Source organism: Lepidothrix coronata, unplaced genomic scaffold, assembly GCF_001604755.1.
Source record: "Lepidothrix coronata isolate B3197 unplaced genomic scaffold, Lepidothrix_coronata-1.0 Scaffold117, whole genome shotgun sequence".
Taxonomy (NCBI): Eukaryota; Metazoa; Chordata; class Aves; order Passeriformes; family Pipridae; genus Lepidothrix; species Lepidothrix coronata.
Window position 1 is genome coordinate 1,561,685 of NW_016690297.1, and position 25,635 is coordinate 1,587,319.

General features: G+C 42.6%; 1 long non-coding RNA gene across 2 annotated transcripts in view; it reads right to left on the minus strand.

Annotated features, from left to right (window-relative positions):
- Positions 1 to 7,968, minus strand: part of LOC108502367 — a 99,263-nt gene extending 91,295 nt beyond the window's left edge. For both annotated transcript variants that reach the window (XR_001876482.1, XR_001876481.1), the window contains exon 1: positions 7,855 to 7,968. This is a non-coding gene — a long non-coding RNA (uncharacterized LOC108502367). The remainder of the gene's footprint in view (positions 1 to 7,854) is intronic.
- Between the last annotated feature and the right edge of the window lie 17,667 nt (positions 7,969 to 25,635).

Here is a 25,635-nt window from a genome sequence, read left to right on the forward strand (position 1 = left end):
ACAGAAAACTGTGTGCAGCCACTATGTTACAACTGTCAAAAAGGAAAATGGAATGCCAAACTGTTTTGTGATGTGATATTTCAAGAAAAAAATGAAAAGGGACTAAAGCCACCACACCAAAATGTAAGAATAAAGTGTACAATTCCAGCCACACATTTTCAAAGAAATTTAAAATGAGAATACAACATTTTTTTTTCCTTATAACTGCAGGTCTGAACTATGGACTGAAAAAACATATTTAAGCTGAAGGACTTTGTTGACTCAAGAGGGAATCGAGTACAAACCAGCCATGAATAGAGTCAGCTTGGAAATTGCAAGAAAAAAAAATCTATCTATCAGAGCAATTAGTCTCCAGAAGTTTCCATAGGAAAAACCCCAAAGCATAAACAGAGTTATGGTGGAACTCGATAAATTTACTAAATACATTTTTATGACATATTTGCCTCCAACAGAGTGGGAACAGATTTAGTGAACCAGGAGATCACTTTCCACTCTATGTCTAAACCAAAATTCACCCTCTGTACAAAAAGCAAAATTCAAAATATAAATATCCTTGAGCCTAGAGTTTGAACATTTACAAGGGTTTTAAATAGTTTTAAGATTCTAAAGTTTCACCCATGGCTCATAACTTGTATATCACACGTCTGTTTGGCTCTTAGGTTTTTATAAGTAGTTTAGAGAGACATTTTTTCCTTTTGTGGAATTTGTTCCTTTTCATTTGTGGGATCTTCTGAACACCAGATTAAAAGCATCTGCATCGAACCCATCTCAGACATCACTGCCAGCATTCAGTTCTGCCTTCACCATAGAACAGGGTTTTGTCAGGCTCCCTCAACTTGACAGTATTTTTACATCTGGAAACACAAACTGAGAAAAGCTTAGGGAAAATATAACAAGAAATAATAATACTCATTCTGGCTGAAGGAAAGTGCCAGAACTTGCTGCAGAAAATGACTGGTTTAGTGCTTATGTAGGCTTTTCCTGCCCAATTTAAAGGGAGAACCCTTAGAAAAACTTGCTCTGAGAAATATTTGCGCAGAAAGGCTACAAGTTAACAGCGTAGGAAAGACAGAGACAGCTATTCTGCAGTGCACATATCAGATTTTCTCTTCTATCCACATGCATCAATGAATTGGAAGTAAGTTGCTGAAACTGTGCCAGCCAGGATGCACACAGCTGAGGTGCTCACCCGCGTGCGAGGCTTGCCCTGACCTCGTGTTGGTGTCATGGTACCAGAGGTTGTTCCAGGGGATTTAAAGTCAACATGAGCAGATATTTACAGAAACTGCGAAAATTCACATTTACGTTGAACCCCTCCAATGCACCTCCACTTGCTATTTTGTTAAACCCAGGTCTTCTCAGACAACCTAACCTGCAGACCCTGATGTATATGGTCATATTTAAGGACAGGAGGCAGAGATGTTGTATATCTTCCCTTGCTTCAAACTGTATCAACACGAACACCAGCACTCCTGAGAGTTGATTTCTGAGGCATCTGCACCTTGAGGCATCTGCACCTCTTTGCTGCCCATGGCACAAGCTGTGGGCAAAACTCTTCTCATGTCTGAGGTGTCTACAGGAGCTCTCTGCAGGGTGGATTCTCTATTTCTCTCACAGCTGAGGGCATGCGCAGGATAATTTTTTTTATCTGAGTGATAATTTTCACTAAATTTAGAAGAACCTAGTTATGTTTACAGTTTTGCTTTCTTCCACTATGACCAGAGTCATCAAACGGGTTCAAAATGTACCAGCGTAAGACATATGGACACACTTAAGCAGTGTATTGCAACATATGCCTTTTTTTCTTTGAAAACAAGGCTAAGAAGCCTGTTCTAAAATCTAGAAAATAAGTTAAAACACACAACAGTATTTACTTTTCTTTTCAAAACTTGGGATACAAAGAGCCTTCCTCCCACTTCATGGACTTAGCTAGCTGACAGACAGAGGATTAATTACTGCACTCACAGAAGCAGCAAGGTTTGGATTCATCCCATCTCAAGCAGGTTGAAGACTCTGTCTTGTACTTAGTGGAGACCAAAAGGGTCAGAATTGCCTCCTCACAACACTTTTCTCTCTATGCTGGTGACAGAGAAAGCCCAGAATGATTTTGGTCCTGGTAACTTTGAGTGCTGACTCTGGCTGGAGCACTGTGTTTATCCCACCACAGCATTTCCTCTGGCACAAATTGATCTGGAAGAGCTGCAAAGGCTTATGAGCAAAAACTTGATCTAGGGCCCATAATTGCTGTACAGGATGATGGTTTCTGAAATGGAGGGGGATGATGAAAAGGTTTGTGTTTCAGGAACTCTAAACATGGGTGGCAACTGCATCATTTGTGCTGATGGTACCAGTTTGCCTTCTTTACAGCTATTGCATAAGGAAAATATCTACTGCCCACTTTTCAGTGATTTGCTATTTTTACTGTGCCAAAGCAAGGTTTTGTAAATGTCTCTGTCTTTGCACATTAAATCCAGGGTGTGTAAGGCAAAAGGAATGTGGGGCTGGTGGAAAAAACACATAGGATTTCTTAAGGAAATTTTTCATTGTGTGGCAGAGACAAGAGAACCAAAGGGCCTTTTATCTGTAAAAGAAGAGAATTTGAGAAACAAATTTTAGGCAGAAAAGTCTAATGTTTTTTCTACTTCCTTTGGCCTCAGGAAATGGAGAATCACTTTAAAGATTAATTGTGAGAGAACACTTGAATTTCTTCTTTCAATTAAAATGAGTACTCACTCTTAGATATTTCAAATAAAAGTAACACTTTTGAGCAGCACTCAGTCAAAGAAATCAAGGACTGGCTCAAAGAGGAAGGCTAATCAGAAGATAGAGAAAGGCAAAGTAATTTAAGGTCATATAAGAGGCTTGTATTCAGCTCCCTATTCTGCAATGAGTTTTGTAAATTCTGTGCTAATACTCTATCTTGCCTTTGCTTTTTTTTTTGTATGCTTGAGGTGTTCCCATAGTACAGTAAAAAGGGGCACTGGAGAGAGACATGGATTAAGCAAAGCAAACTTCAAAACCAAGGATAAAACCAACTCAGTTGTGACGAGAATTAATAAACAAAATTAAGTGAATTATCTCAAGTTTCAGGTCCTGTTGCATATATTTTACACCAGTCTTTGAATGAGTACTTTGCCTTGCACATTGAAAACATTTGTGGACAAGGCATTATCTAACAGGAGAAGGTGGATGAGGTTCTCTTCAGTGAGGACAGTTTCTTGGAGAAAATGAATGCAAGGATATGAAGTGAAAGGAAAAAAACCCAAGTTGCATTGTCATATCAACTATTCCAGGTCTGATGTGTGTGCAAAGACCTATGCACCTCTGCATCATCAAAGCCTACTGAATCAAATTTGCATTTCACAAATACAAATTAATCCAACAAATGTCATACATGACTGCATATGCCTGTAACCTTCTCTAGCTAGAAATCTGTGACTTGGTTCCAGCTAATCTACCTATCTTTTTTCTTTCCTCAAATTGCTGTTTCCTAGATGTTAGCTACAAAAGCCCCTTCCTGACACACTTAAATCTGTGTGTTTTAGTCATATATTCCAGTATGAATGAGAGGTTTTACATGTTAGTCATAAAAGAGCAATCCCTTCAGAAAAAGTATCATTATCTGACACTGTAGAAAGTGCATGCCAAATTGCCCTTATCTTTTAGTCATTTAAGGCTTTTAATTTCTGAACGCAATTGTAAAAATGAGAGCTTTGCTCCCATCTCAAGCTTAGTTAATCACACAGTTAAAAATGAGACAAAAAAAATCATCAACAAACCCAGCTCCACCTGATCATGGTTACCACCTTCACTCAGTGACTGAACAGGTTTCTTCATTTCCACAGGATGCAAGAATGGAAATTCTTTGAAAATGTTATAAGTAGCATTTCTACTTAATCTGTCTTTATCTTGCTTTATTTTAGTAATCTACTGTTTACTTCTCCTTGCACTGGCAAATCAGGAAGCCAAAATATATGTATTTATTTACATCAGTTTTAAATACCTCAGAAAAAAGCTTCTTCTTCCCTTAACATACCTTTAGTAAATCCATTTTTCCATCAACAACTCCTGCTTTTGCCTCTGAGACACCGCCCTCAGCTCTGATGTAACACGCTACATTCACACACTCATTTCCAGCCCAGCTCAGGCAATGGTAATGAGTGCTTTAGGAAAACAGACAGGCGGATATCTAAGTTTGAGTTCATGCTCTGATTCCTTGCTATCAGCATCCCATAATCCTGTTTCATTTCCTGCTTTTGCTACCCACTGCCAAATCACAGCTAAATGCAGGTCCCGACCATAAAACCTCATCTGCCCAGATGTGTTCCTGCACCTGTCTGGAGCCTGGCACCTCCGTTTGGCTCCCTGTTGGTGTGAAGATTTGTTTATAGCCGTGCAAAAGCCAGATTAAGGCTGATGTGGATGAACTCCACAAGGTACTCTGTTCAACAGTAAAATCTCAGGCATGTTCACTAATACTCTGAAACGGCAAATTAATTTTCCAAAATAATATTGTGTCAGATCTGCAGATTGCACTGATGCTACCAATACTTTCATCACTGGGTATTAAGATTTCTTTTTCTTTCCTTTAATCTTTGAAGATACAACTTTCCACCTGATAAAAATCAGAAAAGTATGTTGATAAGCACATCATCAGCTACGCCTTTAGATTAGGTTATATTTGATTTAACATTATTAATTATTCTGCTTTCCAGTGAGTAATTCAGCCAAGTGATTGCCTACCCAAGCCATAGCAGAACATCCACATATATTGTGTAACCTGCAACTGTGGTAGCCTGAAGGATTCCTCACAGTATAAAGGTCTGGATAGAAAACTCGATGAGTTTCAGGAATTTCTTCAGTAGCTACAGACATCTATAAGCCAAAATCTGGACACCATGTGCAGGTGTAGGATGTACAAAAATCAAAGCAGAAGCAGGATTGTACTACCCTGAGCACATTTTAACATCAGTAGCCTTCATCCATCCTGGGCAATAAAACAGTTGAGGTTGAAGTGTCAGAGTAGGGCAAGAGAAGAACGTAAAGGTGAGCACAAAAAGACAAAATCTCTGTTAATATAAAGAGCTCCATCAAAGACAAGAAAAGACCAAAGACAAGAAACCATGGTCAAAGTAACTACAGAATTTTATGCCAACCGAGCCTGCAGTCAAGAAAGTCTTATATACACACCAAGACACCAAATATTTCTTCATAAACCTAAAGCTAGACAGGCCCATTAAAAGATTAAGTCTAGCCTCTTGCATGATCCATCAAACCACATACTACACTTCCGGGTTGAGTGTAGGAGTTCAGGTTTGACTAAAGCTCATCTTGCAAAAATGCATACAGACTTGATTTGAAAATGCCAAGAAACGGAAAACCCTGTCCTTTCCTTCAGGACTCTACCCCAGACTAAAAGAAAAATTAAAAAAAAAAAATCCAAATGAAACCCATAACACAATGAAACAAAAAAACATAAGCTGTCTCAGCGGCAAAACTTTCATTCAGCTTAGAGACCTCGTTTCAGATGAGGTCTTTCTGTGGTAGACTGATCAGAGTTCAACAACCAGTATTTACTGAAAATATTTCTGTTTCACAGTGAAGTCATCCCTGTATCTTTCTTGCTCAATTAGGCAGATGAGTATCCTTAGGTTTCTCAGTGGTTTTTCTGCTTAGAAGAAAGAGTTCACTAACTAGATTGAAATTACAGCTCATGATTACAGTTTGCCCCTAAAAGTGAGAAAATTAAACAAGTTAATCAGTAAAACTGACAAATTTTTTAAAGGTTCGAAGTGTCAAAGAAGAGAGAAAACAAATTGTGATAAAAACATCAACAAAGACATACAATGGGGAGTTTCATTGTGGTCTGTCACTCAGCCATTAGATGTCCCCATGAGCCATCAGGATCAGACACTGGCCAGGCAAACAAGAGACCAAGCAGCAACTGAAGCATTTGGGTTTGTAGCATGCACTGTGTGTATGTGTTTCGTATACACTTACTGCTGGGTAGAGCCCTTCCCAAATCTTCGTTCGTGAAGCCTAGCCATGATGATGACTGCTTGAGAGCAATAATAATTTTATGAATGTTGGCAATAACTGAATGGTTCCAGAGGGAAGACTCCAAAGCTGAAGTTAGTATGAAACAACTCAATTAGGATCTTATTCAAACAGCCACAGGTTGAATCTTAATTATTAACATCACTGATCCCTGTATAAAGAAGCAAGATTGGAGTAGATGACAGAGGTCAAGTTATTGATGGATATTTATTTACCTGCAGATCAGATCTAATCATTTGGTTCTCCCGCACTACTGGCCAAATTGCATTTGCCCATCAGAACCACACATGATTTTAGAAAGCAAACAGAGTAAGACCATATCTTCAGCTGCTATAAATTAAAATTAGTCAATAAATACCTTAATCTCAAACACGAGTGAGATGGTTGGAGCAGTTACTGCTTGCAGAGTTTGCCAGCACTGCCACTGAGGCAGCCCGACAAAATGACCCAAACCCACTGAAGTTTACAGAAAGGGATGTGAAAATAAGCCTTGGTTTGAGCTCTCAGCGTGGTAGTTCAAGATCAGCTTCATCAGCATTTCAGCAAGGTGATGATCACCAGGAGAGAAATGAGGAGGACAGCTAGAAACAATAACTATCTTAGTCATCTCAGTCCAATCTATCTATGCCCATGAGTGACCTCCCTCCTTCAGTGAGAAGCCTTGATAGCTTCAATGACATTTTTAGTTGAAGAGCAGGTGCTTGAGGGTAATTGTTTTACCTGCATTTATCCATTATTTTAGTTAGCTGAATGCTGAACTTGCATCCTTAGTTCATCTACTGAATGGTGCAACTTTTTTGCTTATTATGAGCATTGTAGTGTTCTAACTAATACCTATTCTTTTTTTCACAAAATCAATTCATTTACTAAAACAAGCACAAGGACATGGTCTTCTTTTTAGCCCTATTAAGTATCAACATTTCCTATGCTTCAACGGCAAAAAAAAAAAAAAACTTAAACACACACAAAATCATTAAGGAATGCAGTGATAACCAAAGGATCCTTTCTAGATTTACTTAGTCAACACACAGGAATATGAAGACACTCCCCTTTTCATTAACTAGAAGCCAGCTTGGAGATGGCACAGAGAGTTTCACAACATTTCCTTTCTGCACAGATGAAAGGCTGCAGATTATCCAGTAGTGAAGGTGAGCCAAGGGAAGACAGGAACATCCAGGATGACAAGGCTGTCCACACCCATTAGCAATTTTTAACCAGAGGATTGAGGTACAAGCAAATATGTGCCAGCTATATCTGTAAAACTATTTCTTTTAGACAGTTCAAGGTCCAGACTGCAAAGGCCACAGAGGAGAATTTGTTAGCCACACGCATGAAAAGCCACCACCGACAGGCTGACATTTCAATAGAGATGTTGATGGGGTTGGCCCAAGTATCTTCAGCTGGATTTGAGTCAAGACCCTGCACAATTAAGGAAAAGTTTCTTGTATTTGAGGACATTGAGTTTTTCTATGTCTCCTATGCTGTTCAAGACATTAGTGGCACTATTTGCTTTACTTGGAAAAAAATATTCATTTCATGGCAATAACAAATGTACAGTCAAAAACACCCTCACTCCGCCACACTTGCCTCTCACTCTCTCGTGCTAACCAACTGGATTACAAGCAGGAACATATGGCTCTTCCTTTCTCCCTCATCCTTCTTTCCCTATTCTCTGGACAGCAGGTACTTACCCCAGCAGCACTGGAGAAGTCAGTTTCACAGACATACTTGGCTCACACCACAGGTGGTTAACCAAGACATCAATAAACTACTCAGCAGAGGACTCCAGGGACTTACCTCCACCGAGTTCTTCCTTGCGGCTGGATTCCAGCAATGTGAAGCCAGCTTCTGGCTCCAGGTCCGCTAGGAGATGGTTGGTGCTCTGCACCCCGTTGTCTGGCTCCCTGCAGGCTGAGGTTTTGGCTCTGGGGCCCCAGAACACGTTGCCTACTCCTTGTTTGCTTTGGCTGCTTTCGGACAGCTGCCCTGAATCTTCCCTTGACACTGTTGCAATAATGGTTTGAGGAGTGCAGGGTCAAGGCAGGCCAGGAGACCTGGATGGCTCTGGCCGGGATTTGTTCAGCCAACAACAGGCAGCAGGTTTGACTCTTTTCCCAGGACAAGGGCTATACTATAAAAGGCCTGAGGTTTTGACTCCAGGGCTACAGCTGGCAATTCAAAACCTCCTTCTGTAGATGCACTTTTTATGGGCCAAAACAAGCCCATATAAAAGAAGTCTCTACCAGGAGCACTTCTGCCAGGTCTCCAAGCAGAATAAAAAGAGCATTTCTCTGAGGGGATAAGGGCATGCTCACAACAGTTTGGGTCAGTCTCAAAGTGTTGCCTGAGATCCTGGAGTCCTGTCTGGTATTTCTTTGGTACACCAGCAAAAGCTCCTTGGGCAGACCTGGCCACCAGTCAACCCAAAAGGAGTTAGGCAGCAGTTGTGCAGCAGTGGGGTCAGTGTCACATCACAAACCAGGGGAACCCCAAACCCTGTGGTTGCACTCCGTTGAGAATCCAGTCCCTTCAACCAATTCAATTTTCCCTTTGGAGACCAATGAGCAAGGATGACTGATGAGAGCAGAGCACACTGAGCTAACTGGGGAGGTAAACCCACTTCTTCACCTCCTGTAAGCATGACTACCAGCCCCCAGAAATGGAGGAACTCTCTTTCCCTCCTGGCTGATGTATCTCCTGCCTCCTCCCAGCTGTCCCATTCTTGCCAGTTAGGGAGCACCTTAGACCAATCCAGAGGCCACTTCAGTGAACTGAAGTGCTAGGCATCTCAGAACAGAGAGCTAAACCAGCTCTCTGGGGAGCCTGTCTCCTAGAAAGTCATGACAGGTTCCAGTAGCTGGAGTGGAAATGTGATAACCTTGACCTTGAGACAAGATGCTATTTCCTGGAGGTAAGAATGATTAAACAGTGGGATAGTTTGCCAAGTGAGAGGAGGATTCACTTTGCTTAGATCCTTTACAAGAAGATTATATCTCTTTATCAAACCTATGAGTTAATCCCATTTCTCGGGAGAAGTTCTACACTCCTAAGTAAGCCAGAGGGGAAAGGGGGGTGAAATTTGCTAATTACTGCCTCCTTCTTGACCTGGAGTCCATGTGTCCTTGAACTTACCATAACTAATGGCAGCTGTGGGGCAACAAGATCAGAAATATTTATTCCTTCCTCCAGCACACCTTGCTTTAAAAAAAAAAACCAAACAACAAAACAAAACAAAAACAAAAAACAAAAACAAAAACAAACAAACAAAAAAACCAGGAGTGAGTAGAGTGCTGGAGGACCTACGGGTTTATGATTTTTCTAACCCTGCATATGTGAGATTTCAGAAGTCAGATAGTTTCACAAGTAGCACTGGAACAGTGTCTCTTCCACCAAGTCTCCTATGGATGTGAGGTCACCCTCATATACACACTCTGGTTTCCAAGTACTGCGTCTCCTAATCCTGATACAACTGGTAGCTTTCCCCAGGAAGTTACACAGCCCTTGAGGCCCCATAGCAAGAATGAAGTCAGGTCACCCTGCTGCCAGTGTCTGGGATGAGGCAGGAGGTGAGCAAGTGAGAGACTCTCCCAGATAATACATGAGACTTGACAAGTCTGAATGTAGTCAAGTAGGTTTTAGACCTTCCAGGGATTCCCTTCGAGCAAATTGATTTCCATCATAGATGACACAGCTAATCTCTTCTCTCTTGTGCCCTTCAGGAAAGAAGAGAGGAGCAGAAACAGAATTCGGTCTACATAGTAGTTCCCGTCACAGCTAACAGCATGCTCCTACTGCATTTGATGTCTCTGTCCTATGCCAGGGCTTCACACACTTCTTTAACAAAAACACATCAGCTCATCCACCAAACAAGACAGCAAATAAAGAGAAAAGGGGCAAGTTAGAAATTTTGTAGTCAGTAATGTCTGAAAGAATTATTTTTTTTCAGCCAGAGTAAAATATTCTAAAACTTGTAATGCATTAGACCAATAGTCGTTCATGTTTGTAGGATTGCTACAGCATCCATACCGTCATTAATCTCACTATATATGGCTCACAGATTTTAAGGTCAGATGTTTAGGATCATCCAAGCAGTATAACACAAACTGCTGAATTTCATCCAGAATTTCACTCACATCAATCCCGTACATTCAGTTCAGCGAATTTCTTGGGCAACACCTTCTTTCATCTCAGTGAGATCTTTGATTTGCATAAAGATGGTTCTAGTTCTATTTTCTTTGAAAAGGATGGCCACAGTTAGAGGAAAATAGGAGACAACAACAACAAAACCATCTCCATCAATGCAATTCCCTCCCCACCCCAGAATTTAGTAAGGAATTCTGAGTAATTTGCACGAGAGACACCCACATTTTATGCAAACTGCCATAAAGTGGAAAATACCAGGTGACAGCTCCATACTGGAGATGCTTCAGCCCTCAGTGGGCTTATATAAAAAGCCATAATACACATAAAAGTCTAATGTGCCTTCAGAATTACCTCATCTTTTATTTAGAGGTTATTTCACCCTTGTCTTCCTTTATTGCTCTTTATATGAGTGAAGTGGGGAAGCTGGACAAAATTGAGGCAATTTAGGTTACTAAGTGGAACTAGAGTTTATGGTCAAAGTTAGGCTCTGGAGGAAGAATTCCCTGTCACCACGCCCATAGCCAACCCACCTCTGCTTTGCAGTCAGCTTTGTTTAGGTGCTTCTTCCCAGCTCCAGCCCCCACCCTCTGTTTGGTGATAAAGCAGTCTACTAAAAGAGGAGAACACAAACAGAAAGCTATGGAGGGCAGCTGGATGAGGCATAAAAATAGCAGTGCATCTTTTTGTAGTGGCTTTCTCTGTGCCATTAGAGTGAGAACTCTGCCAGAATTTCTTTTTCATGGGTGGGTATCTCTGAGGGGGAACAACATATATACTCCAAAAGAAAAAAAAATAAGACTATAGGCTGAGTTTTGGCCATGTCAGTGACATGAGTTAGACATTAGCTAGAAATCCACAAAGACAACACTCAGGAAAACAGCGGAAAATCCCTCCTGGAGCACAGGGTGATGGAGGACACCACTGAGAAGTCCCACCTCCAAGCTGTTTGGCAGCCTGAGCTCACACTACTTCCCCTTATCTTTTTGTTGTCCCCCCTCCACCCTTTACCTATTTTGAGTCTATTTGGAGCAGGTTGTCTCTATGTGTGCAGCACCTGGAAGACTGATTATGATCTCTAGGTTCTACCATAACATAAATAGCGAGACTCCAGTTAGCTCCAAGGTCCACATATCTCATCAACTACTAAGAAGTTAAAAGTTTCTACTTCTTGGGAAAAAGAAAAAAAGGAGTTATTCATTTTAAAATTAGTAGTAGCAGCAGATACGCAGCTTATATTTTCCCATTTTAAACAGAAGTGGTGCTGAAGAGCAAGATAGAGTCATCAAGGAAAGAAATACCAATATTAGTTTTTCTTCCTCTCCAGAAAATTCTTGATATTTCTTCTAGGCTTGCTGGTATAAATTATCCCTAAACCTATGAGGATTAAGACAACATTTTCACAGAGATTTATTGTCTCCTAATTGTCTTCTGTAGCTTTCCAGTGAAGTTGCTAACACTGGGTATTTTCCAAGACTAGATCCCAGACACTTGTCTGCAATTCTCATTCTGTTCCAGTATTTCTATTGCATTCTGTTCCTCTGAAGGCCTTTTCCATCAACTGTCATAATGTAATCTGCCAGTGATATCACTGATGCTCCCCTCTCATCTGTCCAGATTTGGAAAACTTTCTGCAAGCTGCTGAGTAAGCAGGCCTTGCTGTCTCCTGTCTCTTAAATGACCTAAAAAAAAAAAAAAATGCTCCAGATCCAAACATCCAAGCTCTGGCTTTCAGTAGAATTTAATTATGCAGTGAATTCAAAGTCCAAAACTTCAGTTCAGATGTAAATTAAATGCAAACCTGTGGCTTTCAGGCTTATGATAACCCTCAGTGGCATGAAATCAAATGTTTTCTGAAGCTGACTGAGAATTGAATTAGTCCCTTCAGGTAGATATTCTTCTGTTTGCTTTAGAGGATGACACTGATGCAGCTTAAGTCATTAACTAATCAATAATTTAATTTTGATCCCTAACTAAATGAAGCTTGATAAATATCAGACAGTTTTATATTGGGTTTAAATAATGTTTATGCATGTATTTGAGGGCTCTGATTCACAAAGTGTGGCAACTCCACACTGAAGCAACCTAACCTCATCTTTCTGCTAGAAGATACTTCCCCACGCCATGTCAGAAGCAGCAGATGGTCCTCAGACATGCAGGGTTTGGATGCCCTCATCCTAACGGGAAGTAATGTTGTAAACCTTATCACTATGCCGGTGTTCAAAGGGAGTGATGTAGGTGATGTGGAGGGGCAGAAAGGGACATCAAAGCTGCAGACGGGGAGGGGCCCAGCTTTGAATTTCCAACTGTGGGTTAGAGGCAGCTCAGAAACAGCTGATGAGAGTGATGAGCAGCACAGAAAGACGTCAGCACAGGGAGAGATGGAAGAGATTGCATCTGTTTCCTTCAGAGACTATGCAAACAGGGAGTGACATAGTGCAAGCATGTAAAAGAATTAATGGTCTAGAGAAGTTATGTCTTCCAACACACGAGACTCCTAGCAAATCAGAGGCAATTTCACTTCAGCAAATGAATATTTTAAAGGTGAAACCATCTGCAGATCTCATTCTCATCATTGGTGAACACCAGAATAGCAGAAAACTAAGCAGAGCCTTGAAGTCAGCTTCCATTTGGCCTTATAGAGAAGAGTATCTTGCTCTGTGGAGAAGGAAAGCTTAATTTCCTGAGCACAAGCCATGCCATGCCTCTCACCCTCTGGGCTGGAGCAGGTCCTGGCCTGCTTTGTGTGCCAGCACAGAGACAGATGGTCAGGTGAAGAAATTAGCTGGAATTCAAAAGGTGCAAGATCCTTATCAGGACCCAGCATTGCACTCAACACAGAAGGAAACTGTGAAAGCAGAAGCCAACAACTTGCTGGTGGAGATTACAAAGAAACACACCATAGGGGTATGTTATTCCTAGCGCTTCCCTACTCTTCTTCCAAAGTCACTGATACTGAGGTTTGGTGACCCAGTGGGCTGTCACTGTGGTTCTCAGGCATCAGTACCCAAAACTGATCAGTACTCCAACAACCACCACCTCCTGATGGAAATGATCACAACCTCACCAGGTAACTATCTCCGTCACTTTACAGCTTTCCTAGATGCAGAATACACATGCATAGTGCACACTGGACTGGTCTGGGAAAACCACATACCATGGGCAAAGGAAGATGCGCTCCTAAATGTGAGTTCTGCCAGTGTAACCATATTGGCCCTTAGGATCTCTGCCTGGAGAGCTGCGGTGCTGAAAGTCCATGCTTCTCCATGCCCTGACATAATGAGAGTGTGCATTTATCTTTCACACTTCCTTTTAAATAAATATCAATATTTTTTCCCCTGGCCTCTCCATTCTTGTTTTGTCAAGAGCAATGATTGTATCACAGCCAACATTATGATGCAAAATTAGAGGGAAGAAAATGCCTTAGAAAGGTGGCATCACCTGAATAGATGTGATGGCTGCTTGCATTAGCTCAAATATCTTTCTCCATGAAATCTGATCCTAGGTGTAAATCAGAAAAGCCTGACGGAACATAAAAAGAAGTACTATCCTGTTGACCCAGTTTTCATAGAGAGCAGTGTGTATAATTATTTCGGCCACCTGCAGTTGATAAACCAATCCGGTGTGAGGTTAAAAATTACCCAGGCAGTTGCTGGTGACACAGCAGTATGCTAGAAACCTGCACAGCAAACCTGCTCAGCCGCACTGTGCTGGAAGGAGGTGTGGTGAGGCATGAGCCAGGACTGAGATAGCTCTGCTAGCAGATGTCCTGAGCACAGAGAAAGCTCTACAGGCTTCTGCTTAGGTGGTTTATTTTGTTCAGGAATGGTAAAATAAGTGATATCACAAATACCTTATTCTGAGAAAAGATTGGAGCTGCACATGGTCTGTGTTTATGGTGCTGCAGCCTGCAGGATTATCAGTAGTTTTCAGCAGCAAATAAAGCACTCTTGGAACTCCTGCATTGCTGCAGGAAAACCACTCCCTGTGGGAAAAGTTATGCTACCAAAAGCGCAATTTTCTTTTTTCTATAAATAGCAGCAGTGCAAAGGATTTCTGCCAGAAAAGCTGTGACAGTGAGAGTGCCCCTTCTGCAGGCCCCAGCAGATGCTGGTGTGCCTGCAGAAGTCCACAGCAGAGACTGGGAGGAATTTGCTGAGATAGCATCCTCTATGTCTGTGTTGATGACGCCATTCCTGCACATTCCCAGGCCATGATCATCTGCCACTGGGATTGCAGTGATGAGCTCCAGCAGTTTAGGTTTGCACAGCAGGCTTTCCCTACAGACAAGGCAGGTGCTCCCGGGCAGCAGGGCAGCACAAATTAGGCACTCAGGTGAGAACATGACCTCCAAATGTTCAGTGGGTTCTGCAGCCCTGAGAAAAAGATTTCTGAGAAATCCAGCATGGTACAAATGCAGCCCCTCACAAACCACTTCCTCATCACCCCCTTTTGTCATCCCCCACTCAACCTCATCATCTCTTCTCTCATTTTTCACATTTTTACTGTATTTCTTCACAGGTTGAAAATGACTGGAAAAATTATATATATACATATAAAAACATAATGTTGGTTTTATGCAGAGTTCATAACCTTCTTAGACCATCCAATTGGTGTGTGAGAGACAAGTGTTTATATGTTTTAATTTTTTAATATTTTCTCAGTTAAAACATATTTCTTCTTTTTTTTTTTTTGTGTGTGTGTGTGTTTTATGTGTTAAAGACCCTCAGAGAATACCCAGAAAAAAATAGTGATATAGCTGTTACTAATTGTTCTAAAATTAAGCAACCTACTTGAGAAAGCATTTTCCCTGTAACTTCATAAAGGAGTGCAAATGGATATAATTATATAGGCATAACTTCCTATTCTGTCTTGGTTTTGTTTATGTCATTTGGGAGAGGATTCAAATTCAGCACAAACATTCCAGTTTCTATGGGGAAAACAAAAAGGTGAGATTCTTAAGATAAATTATAGTTATACTTCACAATCTAAAACATTGGTATTAATGGTAAAGGTATAATGCACCATATTAAAAAAACCCTAATTCCCATATCTTTCATTACAGCTTATATCCTGATTTCATGCAAAATTGGAGTAACCTATTAATATCGGTGAACTTCCTAAAGATTCACTCTAGATTAAAAGATTCACATCTGCTCTTAGTGTGGAAACTGCAAATATTATTTTAATAAAACACAACTGAACTGTAAACCAGCTCATTACATTTCAGGTCTGTGCTAAGTAATGAGTATCCTCTGTTAAAAACATCATTACAGGCAAGTTTTCCTTTAAAAAAATTTCCTTAAGATTGACCAGCTAATGAACAGAGTTTAATGATGATACTGAGCCATTTTTGAGGAATTATTGAGATTTGTACTCAAGTACAGAAAGTATATGTCAGACGTACGTCCCATGTGTCCTCACAATTTACCAGGCCTGCATGGTCCATATCCCCATGAATTACCATGTTTATAACACATCTACTATAGTCGCATCTGCAGAAGAAACATAAATTGGGCTCCCTTAGACACAGATGAGTGACAACATGGTGATAAGGACATTTCTGCTCAGCAAGCCAAGCACAGCACAGGTCCTCTGCTGAGAAGATGCACTTTCTCTACCTCCAAAGCTAACCAGAAATTGTGCTGTGGTCTTGCTTGCTTAGTGCCAGTTTGCTGTGGAGGCCAGGCCCAAACACAACCCAAATCAAGTTTTCTGTGATGGCTAAAGCAGTGCTGTGAGGTCCAGTTGCTGCACTGCTGGGATGGCTGTGCCCTGGTGGCACTCAGATGGCACCCATCACCTGCTCAGTGTTGACAGCCACCCTGTACGGAGTGCTATGGGTGTGAGACATGGGTCCCAGCTCCTTTTTGGCTTCTGCTTCCATCCTTCAGAGACTGCTTTTCACAGCTCAGTTATCAAGGCAGATGGCTGCCTGCAGAGCCCAAGGCAAATGGACAGATTGTCTCTCCTCCCCGCAAAACTAGGAGCAAGAGCTTGCTGACCTTGCCTGTTTTCTTGGCTGGAATCAGTCAAAAAAACTGTACTGTAGCTTTGATTCCTGATTCCACTTGAGGTAAAATGGAACCGATGCAAATCTTAGTTTTCCTCCTCTGCCTGCAGACCCAACACCAGGTTGGGGCTTGCCACTCCAAGATGAGCATGAACTATTCCTAAACTCAGTGGTGCTTCATCTCCTTCTGAACTCAGATTGCTCCCCGGCTGCCTTTGTTCCAGATCTGATCAAGTAAGGAAACATTTAGCACATCACCTCTACATATTCCAAGCAGCACATTACCTTTGTTCATATTCATGATTACATGCATTTATGATACCATAAATGCTTAGAAGAGCTTTCAGTATCCATGTCACTTAGGAGGAGGGAAGAAGGGATAGCAAGGAATATAAAGGAAAAGTTGATATGGGAATATGCTGACCTCAGAACAAATTTAGATTGAAATATGGAAATAACTGACCCATCACCTGGTGACAAGCTTCATCTGATGCTGTTACCCTTGAGGCAGATGTGAGGTGGTTAGGCACTGGAACAGGTTGTCCTAAGAAGTTGTGGATGCCCCATCCCTGAAAATACTCAAGGTCAACCTGTTCAAGTGGGCAGCCTCTCTGCCCATGGCACAGGGCTTGGAACTAGATGATCTTTAAAGTCCCTTCCAACCCAAACCATTCTATGATTCTGTGAGAAACCATAAAGGGAACTAAAAGTAGAAGCAACTGAGCATTGAGAAACTTCAACCCTCACTCTCAAAAGCCAAGATGGGAGTACCTGCCTGGAAAGACAGAGGTTTGGGGAATGCTAGATTAACTTGGGCAGTCCCTTCTGATGTGAATTTTCTGTGATTCAACTCATAAAAATAGGACAGGGGAAAAAATCCCAAATCTCTTACCTTCATGCTAAGAGTTGAAAGAATCAGTTTGGTCCATTTGCAATCTATACAATCCCTTCTCCGACCTCTGAAACACAATTTCACATATCTGTGCTGTGGGAGCCAAGGCAGCAAGAAGACAAGCAGATACTTGGTGGGACACTGAGGCCTTCGCATTTGGTCCAGCAAATGTTGCAACAATCTGAAAATTGCACCAGAGTTGCTGAAGACAAGCCTGTAAAAACTTATGAAACGTGACAGACCTGCCCCTAAGGCTTGTGAGCTTTAGCAAACCCCTCAAGAAGCCTGGTTTGAGGAAGGAATTTGTGAGAAAATTCCAAGTCAACAGCTTTATTGTAAATATTTTACACTGAAGTTCATCTGCTTTTCTTCCTTCTTTTATACTAATGTTGCCTCATGTTCTTTCCTTCTCCCAAAAATCTGTCATTTACACTGCTTTATTGTGCTACAGTCTTCTACTCATAGATCTCAATCCACCAAAAAAGCCAGTAGAAAGAGGAATGGAGGAGACAGGCAATCCCATGGAGAGTAATTGCCATTTTGGTGCCATGAATCTGATGTTACGATTTCTCAGTAACAACAGGGCAGTCCTGCAGAATTGAAGAGGAAAACTGCTGGCTTTTAGCTTACAGAGCTCTTGACTCACTGCTGAGCAAAAATCTCTCACCTACTTGCTGAAGTCAATCCTGCATCACTCCAGCTGCAGGAATCACACAGTGGCCCATTACTGAGTGAAAGCTCTTCTCCTACCACCTTTTTGGTCTCCATATCAGGAGATTGTAGATGAAAGTGGAATGCAGCTTTGTCTACAAAGCTTGCTTTAAAAAACGGAGTGCTCAGGGAGTGGAAATCTAGCATAGAGATTGGGAATTTAAGAACCTCTCTAGTTCCCTATCAAAAGTGGAACCCACAATGACATCATTGTTCTTTCAGAGCTTGCAAGCACCTCCGGGCATATCTCTGAGGTCCCAGCTACCTGTACTTCCATCTTATTCCCAGCAGGCTCTGCCTAAGGTTATGAGGGATACCAACGCTTGTCCTCAGGAAGAATCTCAAATCATTCCCATGTCCCAGACTTTCCCCTTCCCATTCCCCTTTGGATACTGGCACCTTGCAACATTTTTTTATCTTCCTTTCACAGGAAGTAGTATCTACACCAGCCCAAACCCTCCAGCTCGCTCATGTGCAGGCCACTGGCCTCTCCTTACACGTCACCTCCAAAGCTTTCATTTGGCAGGCAGTTTGAAAACTGCCAGCGTCTACATTAACCTGCATTTCTCTCTTCATTCACCACTCTTAATTAGCATTTGGGAATGTATTAACGTGGGGCTAAGCCACAAAGTTTGCATCAGGGCTTGCCTCATGTTTGGAGGAGCTGAGCTAGCACCAGAGCCTGGTGAAGAGTCACCCCTTCCTCACGTAGCAACTAAAAGCAAGAGCATAGCAGTGACTCCCCACCACAGAATTCCCTCTTCTGCTTGAATATACAGTCACTGTGATTCTTCTTCCCCTGCTTTCCCAACTCTAAGCCACTAAACAGTCATTTGGTCCAGTTACTGAAGCTGTTCAGAAACTACCAGCATTTCTAGCTTAACCAAAGTCTTTGCCTTCAGGCAAGGATGTAAAAAAAAGGGACCCATGATAGTGGATGAGTTAAACAACATTAAATCTCTCTGTAGTCACTTTAGGAATTAATATATGAGCTAGCTATTATAAAGTTTCATGTATATGTGTGATAGATAAGTCTAAGTTTGCAGCAAGATAGTTACTCTGATACCACAGGCTCTGAAATAGCTGCAAGGTCAAGGAGAGGTGGCAGTAGAGACAAGAATATCTCTTTTGCTCTTCTCTGATGACCCATCTCACCAGCAAGGTACTGGGAGGCAAGCTGAGATCTAAACTTCTGTGGCGCAGTCTCTCCTACACTCTTTTATGCTTGGGAGACAAGTGTGTTCGCTAAAGTCTGTGGTTATGAAGGTGTAAAGGGGTCCTGAGGTTTCCAAAGTAGGGAAGGGACACTGAGGAATCTGTCCTCACCACTGGCCTCTCCCAGGGTTTTTTGTGGCCACCAAAACACTGCTCCCTCCTTGATGGCGTAGGGAAACCTGTAACTAACAACCAGCACTGCCAAGCAAATGGCTCTGCTAAGGATAACTACCAGAGGCAGCACCGTGCCAGGGACAGAAGTTATTCAAACTACCAGCCCTCACCTATAGAGGACCACCTCTCTTCTTGCCCCAGATCCTTCCCTTAGGTTTTCAGCAGCACTGACACATTTGGCAGTAGGAGTAGGTCTGCACTGCACACAGCAATGCAGTGACGCACTGACATACCTGAGACATCACAAAGCCACCCAGCTTATGGTAGAGGCCCTTCCCCACCAATTGCTGATCTCAGAAGAGGCTGTAAAACCTGTATGGACAAAGTGAGGTAAGTGAATTTTGGCTAAGCTCTGAGCTGTCATGGGACTCCAAGTACTGCGGTTTTCTGGTTTAAAGCTGCTCAGTATCTGTCCTAATCATAATATTGCAGACATGTAACACACCTGCACTCATTTTAATTGAATATCATTTTAATTGAGTGACCTACAAATGCATTCTTCAATTTTCCATGTACAGAAAAGCTAAGGGTAGTTGGGAATCTTCATCACACGAAATAATCCAGGAGATTTCCCATTTCAGGGCTCCTCAAGAATCCCATCTACTCGGCGTTTAGCAGATACAGCTTCTGGGGCTCTGAGGGAGGGGGTATAACAACTCTCACATTACCAGCAGTGCAGGAGAAAATGACCAAGCATGTAAATGTAAGGTTGCAAGGATGACCTTGCGCCTTCCAAATAGCAATATCATGACTAAATTCCACAGCACGCACACACACAGCCTTTGGCTCCATAGACATAATATCATTCTCTGTGTGTTTGGGAGGGAGAATAACAAGGGAAGCTGAGAAGAACATGAGCTGAAGGTAGAGATACCTTCTGGTTAAATATCAGAGCACTAACAACATAGTAGCTGTAGGTATTAGTGCTTTGTCTGTGAGGGCTCGCAAATGTACCTAACCTTCTCATCACATATGCAGACAGAACTTGATGTTCTGAAGCACACAATTGTAGCGGTATGGCTACACAATAGTCTCAACTCTAATGTGTATATTTTTTTTATCGTCCATTAAAAAAAATAAAAAATAAAAATTAAAAAAAAATAAAAAAAATGTACAGTCCTTAGTAAGGAGCAGAGCTAAATGATCCTAAAGTACATATCCTTATTTTTTCTCTCTGTTCTCACCAAAAGAGAGATGCATCTCTTATTGCCCTTTCCCATGACACTAACAGGAGGGTACATCTACACTAGAACTAGACTGGAGCTCTACTGGTACAGGAGGGTTATACTAGATCCTTTGGACACTACGGTTTGGATCTGCAGTCCTAAGACTGGGTGCAAATAATGTTCTTATCTTCTAAGAAATACCTCTGGCATCTCTGATTAGGTGATAAGTAGAAAGAAGAGAGACATTCTTAACTGCTGATCAAGAGGGAGGAGAGTGATTAGCATCCTCTGGGGAACACCTTGTTGATGATGGCTGCTTTGCATTGTTGAGGCTGTAAGAAGCACCTAAATTCCTCCTCCACAAAGCTCTCAGCTGCTGATGAAGTCAGTTCTACATTAATCCCTCAGCACACTCCTCATCAGGCCCATTTCTGATCAAAGCTTTTCTTGCCAATGCAGTCATAATTGCAATCCTCTGCAACGCTCCCATTTTAGAAAGGGACAGTCTGAATGTCAGTAGGAGGAAAGACTGGACTTGGGCAACACCAAGAACCTTCTGAAGTAAGAAAATAAAACAAAACTGATTGGTCCTTCCTGCAGAGGAACCAATCAGTAGCAAGGCTGAATCAATTCGTGGGAGTTTCACACTAGGGGTTGTGAATATAATCCCTGGTAGCTGGGTTTGATACGCTGGATCTCAGCAGTCCCTTGGATTTGCTCATCAGTGCACAGTGCGCAGACATTTTTGGAGATTTAGCCCAGTTTCTGCCATGCACAAAATTAAGGCAAGCAGAAACAGGCCCAGTGAAACAGTATTCCTCCTACAAGGTCAAAGCCTGGACTAATGCACAAGTGTCCTGCAGCTTAGACATAATCTTGAGGAGTGGATCAATGCAGATATGTGGGTACAACCCACTGCACTGATTTGCATTGGCGAACACCAACAGATAGAGGCTTTCTCTATCCTCACCTCCCTCAGCACTGGAAATCAATGGCACTCCTGGCTCTGCATCCCCACTGGGATCCTGTATGACAGCCTGGCTCTGCAACCAGACACAATGTGGTTAATCTGCAATGCTGCAATACATCCTGACATCTTCTTGCTGAGGCCTCCCCAGCCTGGGCAACAAAACACAGATATAAGCACATGCGCATTTAGGGTCCTTCTGTGCTTTAAACATCTCAGAGAAGAGCTGTGATAGGTGATCCCTCCACCCTGCATGCTTGCTCTCCTGGCAAAGGTGGGCCCCAGTGCTGGGCGGGTCCGTGTGCACAATACGAAAAAAAGTGCCAACTAGATTAGAAATACACCTATACCTAACAACAACCTATACTTGGATAGTGTAGGAAGAAAATTGAACCTCACACTTTCAGTTACAGCCCACCTCATTAATTGGGCAATATTGTTGCATAGCAGTGATGTCCTTTCTCCCCTCTTTTTATGCTTTTTATCTCCCCATATTATTGCTCACATGAAACATCGATTTTCAAGCATGATGTTTCCCTTCCTAATAAAATGCAGCAGGAGGTTCCACAGGTTAATTATAAATTGATTTTAAAAGCATTTACCAAAAAGTTATTTAAATCCATTTCCCTTAATTTCATTTGATGAAGCATATGTCTTGCAGTGCAAAGGGGAGATGCGGCTTTATTGCCACTATCTGCCAGATGAACATGTTCATCATCAACAGTGCAGGGAGTGATAAGTCGCTTATCTGATACAGAGAGACAAAACACTCCCTCTTTCTTATCAACAAATTGAGTTATCAGCCAAGTGAAGTAGTTTTTCGGTAGCCTTTCTGACTGCATTTTGCTTTTAAATCCATACTGGCAGCAAATGTTCATGGATGCATTTGCCTCTGTTATGCTCTTGCCTCTCTTATGCTCGTTTCAAAATGTAGCAGCAGTAGCCACAGATAAGAAAGCTTCATCTCCCCAAGACGTCTAGTCAGAGTGCTGTTAAACAGTTCTGAATTTACTCTGATTGATGGAAAAATGAACTAAACTACACCGAAAGTAACCAAAATGATGCTAAAACAGTCATACAAAGAGCTCAGAGGAACACAGAGCTTTAACACTGCACAACCAAAGCCTGCTGACATGACCATCACTGATGGCTTAACCCACATTTCTCAGTGCTGTCCCTTACACCTGGGTGCCTGACCTGAGACAACTGGGACCCAGAAACCTGGGAAAGCACAAGCTTTGATCTAGCCAAGGTAACACTTTTGCTGTACCTGGCTACATACGTCCAAATTGATTCAGAATTAAGTGCACAGCATAATAAAGCTAGAGAGAAGTTAGAGTTATCAGCCACATAACTTTATTAGAAGACTGCAGATGAACTCACAGAAGGGTTTTTAGGTGTGAAGAGTTAGAAACCATCTGATGCCTTTTTAGGACCCAGTTTGATGGTGTGCTCCCTGCTGGTGTGCTGATGTGCTCTGTGCCCCTACTCTGAAGGGCTTTGCACAGAGTGCTACTCGTGAGAAAGGTGTCTCAGCACCACATTGACTTGAGCAGAGTTCTCAGTGCTGGAGTCAGTATCATTTTGGTTGAGTGTGGATGGAAAATTAAGTTCACTGGGATAGCACTGAAAAGGATTTGCCCTTGACTACAGAGGCCAAGTGTGCTCATTCACCAACATCATTTTAAAATATGATTGTTCTCTTCCATAAACCAGCCCCAAGAAAACATGAGTTGATAACAGAAACTCATGGAGGACAGACACCTAGAGTCAGGAATATTTATGGTAAATACCTTCAAGCTCCTGGCTACAAGCTCATCTTTCTCTCTCACATAAGGACATAAACAGGATCTCCAAGATAAATATAAGGGTGGGTGACAAGAAAATCATTTCCCCTGCTGAGCAAGACAAGCAAAATCTGGGAGTGCATCTGAGCTTGCTCAACATGGAGACAGAAAAGGGAGCTCAGATGATTTTCACTAGAAGCTTCAACCAGAGCTGCGGCCTTTGCATTGGTTCAGATGAGTAGATAGCATACACCTTTCCACCTACACAAAAAATCAGATACAACCACCAAAGAGCTGCAACAAGACCAGCAATACCTCCAATTTGCAGTGTTTTCCAAAGCCCACACATTCTCCAGTGTTTTCCAAAGCTATTTTTTCAGACATTCTCCTTCTACAGGGCTATTTACTTTCCCAGAATGTGTTCCTGCAGCTGAACCTGTTAATTTGATTGCACTCAGATACCTCATCTCTAAAGCAACCAGCTGAATGATTCCTGGAAGGATCTTATACTCTCTTCTGTTTGCAGATGGGACAGAATTGTTGGATATTAATTCTTAAAGAGACAAGAGATAGCTATAAGAATGGCCCAGCTGACAATAGTTTCAATAGTTTCCAACATTGCTGTAAGCCGACACATTCCTTCCTCCAGATAATATCTGATGCACTCAGATGTTTCTGAAGCTGTGCCTCCACAGGATGTGTGGTAGGAACGACAGCAAGGTCCGTGCTCCTCTGCTTTCGTACCAAACCTGCAAGGAAGTTGCTACAGGAGGGGTTGTTTATTTTTATTGAGCATTAGAAAGAAACTTGTAGGATAACTTCCAATCCTTCCCTCTCTCCAGCTCTGATGTTGCAAATTCCCTTGGTGTTGCACTGAGTGGAGGGGAACTCCCTCTGCCCTTGCAGGTGCAAGATGGAGGTGGCTTCACATGCATAGGTAGGCACAAAGACTCACTCCTGCTGCCTCACACCTCATATAAACAGCACCGGTTTAGGAAGGGCAGGTCCTGTCTGAGCAACCTGATCTCCTTTTATGATCAGGTGACCTGCCTGGTGGAGGAGGGGAAGGTTGTGGATGTGTCTACCTGGACTTCAGCAAGGCCTTTGACACCATCCCCCACAGCATTCTCCTGAAAAAGCTGCAGCCCATGGCTTGGACAGGGGCACTCTGTGCTGGGTTAGGAACTGGCTGGAGGGCCGGGCCCAGAGAGTGGTGGGGAACGGTGCTGCATCCAGTTGGCAGCCGGTCACTGGTGGTGTCCCCCAGGAATCAGTGTTGGGCCCAGTTCTGTTTAATATCTTTACTGATGATTTAGATGAGGGGACTGAGTCCATCATCAGCAAATTTGCAGATGACACCAAGCTGGGGGGGAGTGTTGATCAGCTGGAAGGCAGGAGGGCTCTGCAGAGGGACCTGGATAGGTTGGAGAGTTGGGCTGATTCCAACAGGATGAGGTTCAACAAGGCCAAGTGCCGGGTCCTGAACTTTCGCCACAACAACCCCATGCAGTGCTACAGGCTGGGCACAGAGTGGCTGGAGAGCAGCCAGGCAGAAAGGGACCTGGGAGTTTGGATTGACAGGAAGCTGAACATGAGCCAGCAGTGTGCCCAGGTGGCCAAGAAGGCCAATGACATCGTGGCCTGGATCAGGAACAGTGTGGCCAACAGGTCCAAGGAAGTGATTCTTCCCCTGTACTCACCACTGGTGAGGCCACACCTGGAGTACTGTGTCCAGTTCTGGGCCCCTCAGTTCAGGAAGGATATTGAGGTGTTGGAGCAGGTCCAGAGGAGAGCAACAAGGCTGGTGAAAGGACTTGAGCACAAGTCCTATGAGGAGAGGCTGAGGGAGCTGGGGCTGTTCAGCCTGGAGAAGAGGAGGCTCAGGGGAGACCTCATCACTCTCTAAAACTCCCTGAAAGGAGGTTGTAGCCAGGTGGGGGTTGGTTTCTTTTCCCAGGCAACTATCAGCAAGACAAGAGGGCATGGTCTCAAGTTGTGCCAGGGGAGGTTTAGGTTAGATATTAAAAGAATTTCTTTACAGAGAGGGTGGTCAAACATTGGAATGGGCTGCCCAGGGAGGTGGTGGATTCTCCGTTCCTGGAGATTTTTAAAAAAAGACTGGATGTGGCACTTAGTGCCATGGTCTAGTAACCGCAGCGGTAGTGGATCAAGGGTTGGACTTGATGATCTCGGAGGTCCCTTCCAACCCAACTTACTCTATGATTCTATGATTCTATATTGAGTCCTGTGCAAGGGAGCATCACTCAGAAACTCTTGCCTGACAACACTGAAGGGACACACAATGGGAGAGGCTCTGATCCCATTACTGCTTTAAAGACCAAGGCTTGACAATATTGGTACCTAAAAGGATCATTAAGTAGTTGCAAATGACCTTAATACTTTAGAGAGGACTTAATCAAGCAGAGATGGGATGTCTTGATAATCTTTTAAGTGCAGCATACAATTCAGAGAATGCAGAGGCCATGGGGAAGTATGACTGGCCTTTGGGGCTG